Below are 14,501 nucleotides of genomic sequence, written 5' to 3' on the forward strand. Positions count from 1 at the left end.
AGAATTTTTAAAGTACTGTGGTTTAGGGACAGGGATTGATTGATTGATTGATTGATATGTGGGGTTTAACGTCCCAAAACCACTATATGATTATGAGAGACGCCGTAGTGGAGGGCTCCGGAAATTTAGACCACCTGGGGTTCTTTAACGTGCACCCAAATCTGACAGGGACAGGGAGGGCAAAATAGACTTTATGCGGGTAGAATTAACTAGAAGGAGGTTATCTGATTGGCGGCTAAAGTCAAGGCACGAGTGAAAATTAAACCTTTCACTCCAAAGTACCAGTCCTCAACTTCGCTATTTAAAGAAAAACAAAAAGATAAATCTAATGGCTAGTTCACTAAGTATTACGGCTTGGTGGCGTTAGCCGTCACCCTATCTAAAGGGTACAGTCACATCCATCTATCCATCTATCCAACCTCAATTCCCTGAATATAAATCAATCAACACGATGCGCGCGTTTACTTGAAATTCTTGAAAGAATATCGGAGGTGGTTTACGGATACTTTAACGCCGGTTTATTTTACACACTCTGCCCTCTTTTTGTCTCTCAAAGTTACACCTATCATTTTCCCATTTTCCTTTCCATTGCTCGCTGTGTCGTCCTCAATTTATAAGCTGAACACGTCTTGTAAGCCTCCAGGTTTCTGCTCCGTTGGTAAGTACTGGCTAGGTGCAGCTGTTATATTATACCTACCTCTTGAGGGTTAGTGGCAGATTACCATTCATGGTTTCAGAATGCTTGCCGAACGTGATCCACCCCATTTTTATGCTTCTAGTTATTTAACTCTCATGGTTCGGCTCCGTGGTTACTGCCTGTCCCAAGTAGACATTTTTATAGCCTCCAGCTTCTCTCCATCTGCCGCGAAGTGGTTTTCTGCCGAGACTGTTGCACATTACTTTAGTTTTGTGCATATTAAATTTAAGACCTACTTTTCTGCTTTCTATGTCCAGTTCTATAATCATGAGCTGTAATTCATCCCCTGAGTTACTCATCAAGGCAATGTCATCAGCAAATCGCAGGTTACCAAGATACTCTCCATTAACTATTATTTCTAACTCTTCCCAATTTAGGATCCTGAAAAACCTCCTGTGCTACAAGACTACTAAAAGTTATTCACATATCTGAGTACTTTCAGGACTTAGGTTCTTCGAAACCACTGGTGTAAGACTGCCTTGTTTTGCTAGACACAGGTCGATCCATGAAAGTGCGATGCGTGATCTGTTACACAAACCCTCGTTCAGGAGGTAAACATAAAACTTCATTGGACATAAGCACATTTGAGACAAATTTTCAGAAGCTTAACAATGCTTGGTTATGAAAATAACCTGACTTATATCTTAAATACTATGAAGGGACAATTTCGAAATCCCCAAACACAGCCCTTACTTGGTAGGTAGGCGACAAATCGTGCGAAAAAAAAAAGTTGGTGGAGAGGCTACATCAAACACTGTTGTGTCAGATTTTCACAGAGTCTACTGGGTGCTACGTAGCTTCTAATCGATAAAAGAGAAGTACACTGTCCTCTGTGGGTGCCATAGATCTAGTATAAGATGTTTCAAAAACTTCATTGATCAAATGTCATGAAAGTATGAAACATCAATGTTGAAATTTTTGATGTCAGATGCAGAGATTTCAGCACAAAATTCAAAAATGAAACATTAACCTTGTTATTTTCCTCGAATAATAAAATTATGATAGTAAAGCGTATGGCATTAGAGTTCTCTGATTATGATTCGTCAATCTCAACCAAGTGATTGTTTTCATTTAGTGTCCCTTTAAAGTATCTTCATTACTCTCATCTACATAAAAGGACATTGAAGTGAATCAATGAAAGCAATGAGCTCCAAGGTTACTCGTTGTCCTGTTTTTCCATGCTGCGACAGGTGAAAGTTAAACGAAATAAAAAAGGCAGTGAACTTATATTGCAAAAAAGCAGTGTATGGATACCGGTAGAATAAAAAAATATTCGTTGCCATTGCTTAAAAGCGAGAATAAGTATTTGACACGCACTATTGACACCATACTTTTGAAACATGCACCTTATCTTACTAAGGCGGCCGTTTGCTAAGGAAGGTTGAAGAAAGCTTTCAGAATGTGCTGGCTCCTTCATGTAGCTTCTTAAGGAGGCATGAAAGACTGCTCATGTAAATGGTCTGAGGTAAGAAGTGTTTCAGAATATGGGCCTGATTAGAGTATTGGTGGCAGAAAAGTCTAGAAAAATTAGGGAAAAACAAGGACAGTCGGTCTAAAAGTCCAAGAGCTAGGCAGTGAACTTGTTTTTTTCTATGGTAAGGTCAATTTAATCAAAGTAGGCAAGGCATTGGGCCAACTTTTAAATATTATTTTCAATACCTAGTATCTCTCCTGACATGATGTACAGGTCACGTCAGGAGAAATACTAGTTAGTTTATACTCAGAAAAACAACTATATATTGCGCAAGTGAAAACAATTTTACTGTCATACGATATTAAAAAAGAGTATTCACTGCATTTGTCTACATGTATCACCCTGAGCCAAAGTGGCCCAAACAAAAGTGCCACCCATTAGAAACTGCCAGAAGCTAGAACTGGTGCTATGCGGTCTTCATATTCCTCCACCAAGGTCAGAACGCGGACTGCTTTTTCACTTTCAGGGCTACTGTGAGCTAAAACATTGCTGTATTATTTTGTTACTCCCTCAACTTCGTATAAATTACTTTAGAGAAAGCAAAGGTAAACGATTTGTTTACAATTTAAAATGCCTTGACACTTTGTAGAACAGCGGTATGAATGTGTTTCAAACACCCATAACACAAAAATAGTCAAAATTAGTGGTGCCTTTACTGATGGCATCATCTACAGAGACATAAGAGAAAGCTTGTTCAAGTTTTTACACCGATACTTGTGGTGCAGACAGCAATTTCGATTTGGCATGTACCTTGTTTACCTATTTACTAATAGAACATAGTGATTCACTTGCAACACTGAGAATTTTTGCTGCCATTATACAGTTTTCTTCAACGAACTATTTTTAGGCCTGATTTGGTTTGTGGTTTTAGCCCTAATAGGGCACTTATCGCACTGATACAGTTTCACACAGGCACCAATTTTATTTAGATTGTAGAGGAGCTTTTGTTTGAAAGGGGCGTCAATCACAGTGTGTTTTAAGTGTGTCTTATTATGCACAGCTGCTGCTGGGTGCCTTTGCATGTGCTTGGCATAAATGTATGACAGCTATCTGTGCAGCAAGTACAAAATACCGCTGTAAATCAGGTTTTTAAAACAATCCAGAAATACAGTCGCATTAAATTTATAGATAATATTCTTTTTAAGAAATGTTTTGTTAAGTGTCACCCAAAGACAGGAGTACATATATGTAAAACTTTTTTCTTAAAATCTATTCTGCCAACTTTCTTGAAAATGGTGTGAAACATTTTTTTACCTACATTAAATTTATAGATAATGTTTTTTTAGAAATTTTTGCTTGGTGTTGCCCAAAGACAGTGACACATATATGTACCACTTTTTTCTTGGAATCTTTTCAGCCAACTTTCTTGAAAAATAATGTCAAACATTTTCTTAGGTACTCTTAAAAGTTGTTCTGCAGATTTAATAAAACCTTTCGGCCCTGGTGGCGTCAATAGATGTCATCAAACACATTTTCCTTAACAACAAGAAAACAAATCCGTAACTGCGAATTCTTAGAAGAGTATTTTTTCAATGTTCCCCACTGAGATCGATGCCACCATCATGGGATTTTTGTGGAGCAGGGAGTAAAAAAAAAATGCCTTACTGAAGTCATGGCTAATGTCAAGGCGGGAAGTGCTGTTTTTTGAGGCGAGGTCCAGAAAATGTCCCAAGGACTTCCACACTGGTGGATAAGATGTTGGTTCAGATTTTGTGTAATATAGTGAGCATCAGGCATAAAAAAGTCATTTTTCATTATTTCACAATCACCGAGCCTAAATGCCCCAATTTAACACAATGTATGTAAATCCATAAACTATTGCATCCTAGGCTAAAATTTCCCCCCGTGCTTTCGAAGTTCTTAATCATTAGGAAAGAACAGAATATCCCTTGGCCAAAATAAAATGCAGGGCTGAAAGGGTTGTGAAAGCTTTTAGTTGCAAGGTAGCACCTCACAAAGGATTAAGATGACATCATCTGGTTAGTTTATGATGGTTAGTGGCGAGACATTGCTGCTTTAGGAGCACAAGAATGCTAGGGTGCTAAAAAGAGGAAACGTCAAATAGACTGGTGTCATCCTCCATTTTATTCTCACTTCTTCTCTTCTGATTCCACCTCTTCGTCTTTCTTTAAGCGCTGAGCGCAGACCGCTTCACTCCTCCCGACTTCTTTAATTACACCTCCTAGTGTAGTACTTGAATACATTCCCAATGGTGGCACACTCTTTTTGGCCTGAGGCTCCAGTCTAGCACACGTTCTTCAATGTTATGTGCTAAGATACTGTCTTAGTAACTTGGAACAGTCCATAATATTTGGTATTGGAAGATGGAACTCCTTTTCTCACAAGGACGTAATCACCAGGTTGTATCTGTGGTATCTGGCTGCTGCACCTTTAGTAAAAGTTTCGCTTCATTGATCCATAGTACGCTTGCACGTGCAATGCTCTGCCAGTGTGCAGACGACTGGCATCCATTTCACTCTTATCGATGATGGAGACAGAGGTCCCACTGTCCACAAGTGCCTTCCCTTCAGTGCCGTTTACCTTAATGACGTGCAGCAAGGTTGATGAGATCAGAAAAACTTTTCACTGGAATCCTGTTAACAAATGTAGTTGGCCGGTCTTGAAAAGCTTCTTCATTTAGAACAGAAACTAGTCCCACACTATTGTCTAACTGATGGTCACTTCCAATTAACTGGCTCTTATACTGATACGCTACCTTTTTATCGTACTTGTAGCCATCATTTGCTTGTTCATCCAGCTGCTGTGCTTGTGAAATAAACGTTCGGACTGTGGTTTGTATATATCGCACAAGGTCATTGAATATTTTTGGGGCATTGAGCTGCATACGACTGCAAATGTCGATGGAAAAGCCTTGTGTCACCAAATTTACAACTACAGATGATGGTAGAATGGTTCTGCAGATAGCAAGAGGTGGCGCTTCTCAAGGCAGTACTCAAGCAGAGAGCCAGACGTGAAGCGTAGTGCCGCATCTCATTTTTCCACAGCATTCCCTTGGAAAGCCTCCAAAAAGTGTCTTCCACCGTTTCCAAAAATTCGATGTCCTATCCATATGTTGTACATTGTACGATTTTCTTGCACTTGTGCACAAATAACGGCGCATGTTCACAATCTTTACGTTGTCATGTTTCCACATGTTCATATCGCATGCTTACTCAAAAAACCACATCCAATCGTCTGCGCTTTGCAAGTCTCTTTCAAATGGGTCTCGTTCTATAGTTTGTCTTACAAGTTTATCTTGGCTAAGCAACGTGGTCAAGGTTCTCATTATTTCAGTCTGTTGCCTCATGCACATTTGTTGCTGCTCAATAGCAGTTGAAATGATGCTCACCTTATTAAAAGGCGTTTCCTGCTTGAAGGTGCCACGGCAAATCAGTTCCAGAAGGAGTTCGCTAAGTGACTAGAGCTACACATTTACTTTCACCGATCCTGCCTGCACAAGGGCTCGACGACTTATCAAAGCTTCTTAGAGTAGCGCCTCGATCAGTCCAGTCGAGTTAACTTTGCGAGATATGTCCACCGCTGGCTCACCGTGGACTTAGTACCGTGCGAAAACCAAGTGCTCCGATGACGCCTCGTCGATAAAAAAGGTTACCCACATTTTCGGTCTTCAGAAGCTCACAGCTGTGCCAAAACGTAATGTTCTTCATGAGGACTAACACTTTAAAAATATGTAGCCTCGAATAGATGGGTGTCATCCACCATGATGATGATGCCTTAAATATGGCTCATACCAACTCGGGGGGATCAGCTGAGAACTGATTACCTGAGTTAGACGTTTTTAATATTGAATATTTATGAAAGAATAATGTACATAAAACAAAAAGAGTGCCAAATGTGGCTTGTATTCAGACCAGACAGAATAATCTTTGTCTTGACTACAGCAAAACGAGCTTAAAAATAATTCACACTAATAATAATCATAGTAAAAAAAATCACTGCATTTCTAGCTGCTTGAAGATAATTATGGGGCGACGCTTTCGGAGGTGATTATTGTGACTAAAGTTGAGAGATATTGAGACTGATTGTGGTTGTGATACTTATATATATTTTTTATTCAAAAAGATAGTGCTGAGACCAATTGTGATATAGCGGTTATTCTTCTTTATAGCTGATATGAGGTTCCGAGTTCCGGGTTACGTTCTGACTTCATAATCACAGCTTCATTAGCTATCGTCTCTGGTGTAGAATTTTCTTGTCGGTATTGCCGCCTTGCATTCGCTTCAAGTTGTCTCAACTGCGAGTCAGCTTGGCGTTTTTCCCGCTTAGCCTTTGCTTCCTTAGCCCTAGTCTGTGGCGTAGAACTTTGTTGTCGCCGTCGCCGCTTTGCATCCGTTTCCTTCTCTTTTGTCTCCGCGGTAGCTTCCTGTCGATGGCGATGCTGATAGTCAGCACGTCGCACTTTCCTGCGTTCGTCTTCGTCCATATGAGAGAAGAGAATGTGTGGCATGGAACATGGTTATATATATATAGCGTTGACAGCAGCGCCATCACATCTACAAATAACCACAGCGCTCTCTGTTGCTTGTAAGTTGAAGGTTACATGCAAAACGGTTACCACCAACACCCTCTGTTGCTTATAAGTTTAAGGTTACATGGAAAATGGTTCAGAAATGTCAGACAGATGAAGACGTGTTACGGACAGATGGGAGACAGCGGACATCATGAGGTCTTAAGGAGCTTCGCCCCTAAAACATGACTTTTTTTTATGTTATACTATTGCTGTAATAATAAGACACAATTAGCCAGTTCAAGTCTCATTCATTTTGTTTCGTAAAGGTAAGCACCAACGGCATCAAGAACATTCTTGTGGCTGAAGCCCAAAGTCAAAGCACCAAAGCTAAGTATATTGTTACTTGACAAATTCAGCCTCAGCTTATACAATGGGATATCAAGAAGTCTTTTTATTAGTTGTCTGTGCCAGCGACATTATAAAAAATAATGTTTTCTTGTTTCAGGTTCTAAACAAAAGTTGCATAGAGGAGATATCACCAGACCAGCCCTGTATGAATACAAATTTAACAGAGAGACACAACAATGTAATCTAGTTATTGCGACTTCCAGTTGTCTGGCAGGACACCACTGAATTTTCCACGGAAATTTTAAATGACTGAACTTTGTCCATGATGTAATTGATTCCATGGCATCTGCACGAAGCGAAATTTTTTGTACCTTATTGCTGTTACTGTGACCACTTCAGAAAGGAGCGAAAGCACTGGATAATTCAATGCCGCTCGAGCTAGAGAGTCGGCTATTTTATTTAATTCTAATTCACAACGACCAGGTACCCATACTAACTTTATTAACTTCAGCTGTGGAGGGACTAGCATGAGGAACATAGTTAAGGCTGCTGATTTCGACGACGCTGTAAGCAAGGTACAGACAGAGAGGGAGTCGATAATTATGATTGCATTATGGACATTCACTGGTAATTTTCGCAGCGCTACAATAATTGACAAGAGTTCTGCTCCAAAAATGGGGGTGAAGTCCGATAGCCTTAATGAAAAAGACCAGCCAAGCAAACGGTAGTATATTCCTACACCTGCCGTTTCTTACATTACTGAAGCATCTGTGGCTATTTATATTAGTTGTTTCTACGTGTGCAAGATGATCTTGTAGTTGGCTGTTTAAGACCTTGTTTGATCGCAATTTGGGCTTGGAGAGAAAAATAACATCGCATTCTATATTAAGATTCGGATTTGAAACCTTTGCTGCAGGCGCATCTGAAATTTTCATATTTATTCTATGCAGTTGTTTGTGCACAGAGATAATCTGAGGTGTTCTAAACCGTTTAAGAATGTCTGAACCGTCAGGATACAGAAACGACAAGGCAAGGTAGGCAATGACACTTACTGATACGTAACGTTAGTTGTGAACCTAACAAGTCCTAGACACAATCGCAAGGCTTCTCGGTCCTTCATAACCAGAGGCCTGAGTTTGTAAGCGGAGCCACCTGAGAAGATTAGCATATACATTTTATATAGTATCACCAGTGTGGTCAGGCGTAATCCATATCGACGGCTGCTCAGTCTACGAAGAATGCTTAAGGCACGTTGTGCTTTGGATGCAAAACTCTCTATGTGGGGAGTCCAGTTGAGTTTGTCATTATAAATATCCAAGTGACTCAACTTGTGGAATGGGCTCTTGCTTATAACAGTGAAATGAAGATGGGATCAGCTAATGGGAATATCAACTATGATCTTTTATTTACATTTCATGTAGACCGTCTCTAGCCATGTCTCCAGCCTATTCATATATGTCTGTAGTTTTTAAATGCAAAGCATTTCTATGAAAACTTCGGCGACTTTGAGCGTCTCTATCGATTTATCTATCTAGCTGCTTACATTTGGGTGCTCTCGTGGTCACCCCCTTAACTTGGCGCGAGACAAAATTAACATGTGAGGGTAAGATGGTTTCACGAATATGACGCGTTGGTTGAGACATGAATAATGTCACAATCCCGTCGCATACGTCGACAAACACTTCCTGCTAGACAATGGCACATACCTACGTGTGGGTATGTGCTGCTGGTATGCAGGTATGTGGAACGAAGAAGAAGTGAATGGAAGAAGCCCGTAGCTTCATTTCGCTCTCTTAATTCAGTTATTATATTTGAGTTCGGGATCTTTTTACGATCTGTGCGGTGGGTGGACTGTCTCCAGAGTGGCAGCTAAACATCGGTGAGTCGGAGTTTCACTACGTATCGAGATCAGAATTGCCCCTTAGCGGGACCGTGCCTCATACCTGGCAAAGCCCGGGTATGGGGGACAACGAGATGCCGCTAGCGCCAAGTGGAGCACCACTTACCCATCCCGCTCGACTTCAAGTTGCTGCAGGCTCAGCAACGATATCGACGTCCCATACAGAGAACAGCGAGGCTTCGCAGTGTAAGAAGAGGCGTACAGAGGAGGAAGAAGAGGTTGACAACGATGACGCCACATCGACGTACTCCCTTAATGACATGACACAGATGGATACAGAAGCACCCAAGGAAGACGAGGGAGCTTACAGGATGGTCACCCATCACAAGAACCGAGCTATGGGGATACCGGTGGTGTTCAGACCAATCGCTGCCGAGGACTCCTTCTGGAAGGTGAATCCCAATCGCATGGCATTTGAGATAATCTCTGCTATCAATGAGAAAGTAACATCATTAAGAATCAAGAGAGATGGAAGTTTTTGTGTTGGAGTACGGTCTTTGTACTCGGCAAACAAGTTGCTGCTGATCAAGAGTATGGCTGGATTGCCTGTACATGTGATGATACCTCAGTCTTACATGAAGACCCTAGCAAAAATAAGAGATGTTCCACTCGAATACAGTGATTATGACCTACTGGAATATCTTAAAGCTGCTGGAGTAATCTCAGTCACACGACAAAAGAGATGGGCAAGAAATGAAGATGGAAGTGCCAAAATGCAGCCCATACGTAATGTAATACTCCAGTTTAGACATGATATGCCATTGCCAAAAAGAGTTGCTCTCGGCTTTACGGTTCACACTGTCGAGGAATACATTGAGCCGGCGGTAAGGTGTTACAACTGCCAGAGATATGGGCATAAGGCTAAGACTTGCAAAGGAACCAAGAGATGCAAGGTATGTGCGGGCGCACATGATTATAAAGAATGCACCTTGAAGCGTCAACCTAAGTGTGCGAAACTGTGCTGGACCACATCCGGTGTCGTTTTCAGGCTGCTCTCGAAACCGTTTGGCATCAGCGGCACAAAGAGAGAGAATTGTAAAACGATACTATAGGATACAAAGAGGTCCAGCCCCCAATGTGGATATAGTCGAAGATGTTCCTGCGGCACAAAGAAATGCAAAACAGTGGCGCCACGACTCTTACTTGGAAGTATTGAAGCGCTCAGCACCAAAACATTGTGTTGGCAAAAAAGTCCTGGCCCAGGAATATGCTGAAGTGGAACTTTCTGCCGGGCCAGACACAGCCAAGGAGCCACTGACTACCAAAGGGAAGGGTCACAGCAGCTTGCTGCGGAAAAATTCTTCAAGAAAGGCGATCTCGGCGGAGACGGCCGGAAACGAGCAAGTCATTTTACCAATAATCTTTGCGGCTCTTAAAGCAATTCTACGATCCCTGCCACAAGCAGGTTCTTTACCAGAAGTGAAATTGCTGCTAGATGTTGAGTATCTTCTCTTGTCGTAATCATGGCTACCGGACTATCTAACTGGTACAAAAGACTCCACTACAAGTGCAATATTCCAGTGGAACTGCAATGGTTTGCAGAATAAGAGTGGAAATTTTCGGAAATTCGTCGCTCAGCACGGGTTTCCGATTTTGTGTATTTCTGAAACAAGAGTATCCACTAACTTTCGCTTGTCCAATTATGTGGTGTACCAAGCAGAACGTCCTGCTGCAAAAAGAAGAGTGATGTGTGTGAGACGCGATATTCTGTCGACACTTGTGGCTACTTCAAAAACAGATGCGCCGGAATTTGTTAGATGCAAGGTGAAGTTTGGTAACGTTACTGTAACTGTAGTTGGTGTTTACATGCACCCTCAAGCAAACGTTTCATACGCAGAGTTGGCTGCAGTGTGTAGATCTGATCATGATCCCATAATTATATGTGGTGATTTTAATGCGCACCATGAATTGTGGGGTAGTGAGCGTTGTAATGTAAGAGGATCTGCTATAGTAAAAATATGCGAAGACCATGGTTACACTATACTAAATGATGGTTCTCCGACGTTTCTACGGGGGCATAACTACTGCAGCGTATTAAACATCACTGTGTGCTCCTCTGAATTAGCGGCTGGAGCAGACTGGACTGCAGACGCTGATACAAGAGGAAGTGACCACTTGCCAGTATTTATATATCACCCAAAGTTGAAGAAAACGAGAAATAACTGCACAACAAGAATTACAAATTGGGCAATCTTTCGGGAACTACAGAGACAAAATCTTGAACCTTGTTCTGACGCAGAAACGTATGCACCGAAGATAAAAAAATTTCTAACAAAAGCAACTCGTGCAGTACCATTCCAGATGGGTATTCGGGTGTTGACGCTGAGTATGAGAGGCTTCGGGCAATACGACGCCGATCTGAAAGAAGATATCGCAGGTCGGGTAATTTAGAAGATTTCAAGGTTGCACAGAAAGTGCATTCTGCAATGCATAACCAACTGCTGAAGCTTTCAACCAAAAGGTGGCAAGATTTATGTGCCTCAGTTTCTCCATTTACCTCGGCGCCTCAACTGTGGAACATGATACGCGCCCTCCGACAGCCAGTAGTCCACTCGAGACCACTACAGGCTTTAGCGCTGTCTCGAGGAGTTAGCGAACGTGTGATTGCCGAAGAATTTCGCGGTCTTATAATGAGAAATGGAGAGCCCGCCCAAACTAGCGAATATAAATCCTCAGCACAATCAGCTTCGGCGGTTGTAACAAAGTTCTCTGCGATCAGTTCATCAGATCTGGATGACAGCTTCACACCAGAGGAGCTCCAATATGTGCTGTCTTCAGTAAAACGAACAAGTTCACCAGGAACAGATGGAGTTATATACGCTGCTCTTGCTAATTTGTGCAAGAAAGGAAAATTACACCTGTTGGACATCTATAATAAAAGTTGGCAAGAAGAAAAAGTTCCGGAAAGTTGCAAGATATCAAAAGTAGTACCATTGCTAAAGCCAGGGAAGAGCCCTATGCAGTTGGACTTGTTTAGGCCGGTTAGTTTGACAAGTTGTTTTTCAAAAGTGATGAAAAAAATGATCAGTGAACGAATTTTATGGTGGCAAGACATGAAAAAACTACTACCAAAAAGCATAGCCGGCTTCAGAAGAGGTAGATGCACAACAAACTGCATTCTGGATTTGGTCACAGATGTGGAAAACCAACGAACGCAAGGAAATATCACTGTCGCTGTATTCCTTGATGTACACCGAGCATACGACACAGTGAGTCACGTTCACGTTCTGGAAGGCCTGGCAATACAGGGATTCAAGGGCAAGATACTGCGTTTAATCGCTGACTTCCTGAATCACCTGAAAATTTTTGTAGTTACGCAGGAAGGCCCAACGTCAGAACATGTCGCCAACCAAGGAGTGCCACAGGGCAGCGTGCTAAGCCCTACTCTCTTTAATGCAGTCATGGCGCAGCTCCCGTATAATCTTCCACCTAACATCAGATGTTCAGTATATGCTGATGATATAAGTATATGGACGTCTGGTCCATCGTTTTTGGATGTACAACAAACTCTACAAGAAGGATTGGATTATGTAGACCGTTCTCTAAAAAGAAAGAGGTATGGCACTGAGTCTGGCTAAAACAGCCATACTTCTGTTTACATTAAAAGACCTGGAAATTTACAGATCATTCAGCAAAATCAGCCTATTCAAATTGTTAAAACTCACAAATTCTTGGGAGTAATTTTAGACCGGAGGCTAACATGGTCGCCTCATGTCCAGTCCCTTGAACAAAAAGTGAATCAGGCCATTCGAATCCTCCGGCATCTCTGCGGGGCCAAATGGGGTGGCACTACAAAGTCGTTATTAGCCCTGCATGTTGCCTGGATACGCCCCATCGTAACTTACTCACTGCCTTTGCTGCATGGACTTCTAGCCTCCACCGAAAGGAGACTTCACTTGTTATTGGCATGGAGCTTGAGGGTATGTCTAGGTTTAGCACGGTCAACTTCCAGTGCTTTAGTGAATGCAGAGGCTCGAGAGCCACCTTTGACAGTACTCCGAACTAAAGAAACATCTCGAAATTTATTTAGAATTTTCACGCAACATGAAAGTCATTTTTTATCTGGTGCACAAACACAAAGGACGGCAACGAGACTACAGGATACTATATCATCATTTCAAGCAGTAGTACCAGAACTTAAACAATGGAAACCTTCAAAACCACCTTGGACGCTGCCACTTCTCAACGTTATCCGTGAAATAGATGGCATAGAGAAGAAAGCAGACATGGCACCTCTAGTAGCGGCACAGTTGGTACTTCATCAGCTTCATGTAATGGATAATGAAAACACGAAGATAAATACAGACGGATCATGCACTGAAGAAGCATCAGCCTGTGCGGTCTTCATATCCGAAATTCAGAAAAAGAAGATGTACAAATTATCGCACAAGTTTTCATCGACGACAGCAGAAGTGGTGGCTATCTTTGAAGCAGTTAAGCTTATCTGCAAGAATCCTGATCCACGAAAATGAGTGATATGCACTGATAGCAAACCTGCTCTTCAGCTAATCAGAAATGTGAGATCACCTTACAAAAATGGTGAAATAGCACAATGTATTGCAGAAACTGTGGAATATGCCTCATCGCAGTGCCACAACATCGTATTCCAATGGATACCCAGCCACATTGGAATAAAGGGAAATGAAGAGGCTGATAGCCTCGCGAAGAAAGCATTCAAGGAAGGATGAGATTGCGCAATCCCTATGTCTGGGGCGGATATTCGACATATTATACCGTAAGGAGCTAACCATTGTTCGATGAAGTGGCTTGAGAGCCCTAAATCAAAGGAAACGCTACTTTATGAAGTTGATCCACACAGAAAATTTTCCATAGCTACAGACCTCCCACGACACCTAAAGACATTGATCCACCGTCTTCGATTGGAAGTAGCATACACAAACAGCTTCCTACACAAGATACATCGATCCAACTCACCGGAATGCCATTGTGGTCATGCAGAAGAAAATGTTCGCCATATTCTTTTGGAGTGTGTTAAATATGCGAATGAAAGAGAAAAATTAAAGAACAAACTAGCAAGTTTGGACAGACGGCCCCTCACAATAAAGAAACTACTTGGACCATGGCCTGAGATGCATCTTCAGAAAAAGGCTATAATCTTCCTGACAGACTTTTTAGTGGAGACCGGACTGGACAAGCGCCTATGACAGACAGCCAGAGATGGGTATATATAAAATGTGGTCATGTATATACTGACAGTAGAATAACAGTAGAATAATAAGGTGTGCGTGTAAATAGTTTATGACTGTGTGAAATGCGCGAGAAAAACTGTTTATTGGCATGATATTTGAACTGGTTTCAGTGTGCTATTACGTTTTTTTTCTTTTCTGTATTGTTAATTTTCGGGTACCGTTCTGTATTATTATTTTATTTTTAGCTGCAGAACTTTGTGATATGGAGCAGCCGAGGCAATAGGCACCTCACCCTCTCCACAGCAAAACAGTTAAAACAGAACAGAACAGAACAGGTATGTGCCACAGGCGATTGGACACTTGGCATCTACACAGGAATGACGAGAACACACATTGGCAATTTTAAAGTGCGAGCATTACGAAATACCCAACGAATGCAAACAATAAATGTCAGGATCCCA

The 14,501-nt window shown here is 41.7% G+C and overlaps 1 protein-coding gene across 1 annotated transcript in view; it reads right to left on the reverse strand.

Moving 5' to 3' along the window:
• Positions 1 to 1,408: 1,408 nt before the first annotated feature.
• LOC119180680 (uncharacterized) overlaps positions 1,409 to 14,501 on the reverse strand; it is a 35,175-nt gene continuing 22,082 nt past the window's right edge. Inside the window, exon 6 of the transcript XR_012894204.1 lies at positions 1,409 to 6,605. The gene's annotated coding sequence lies outside the window, so the exon portion shown is untranslated. The remainder of the gene's footprint in view (positions 6,606 to 14,501) is intronic.

Source organism: Rhipicephalus microplus, chromosome 3 (assembly GCF_043290135.1).
Source record: "Rhipicephalus microplus isolate Deutch F79 chromosome 3, USDA_Rmic, whole genome shotgun sequence".
Taxonomy (NCBI): domain Eukaryota; kingdom Metazoa; phylum Arthropoda; class Arachnida; order Ixodida; family Ixodidae; genus Rhipicephalus; species Rhipicephalus microplus.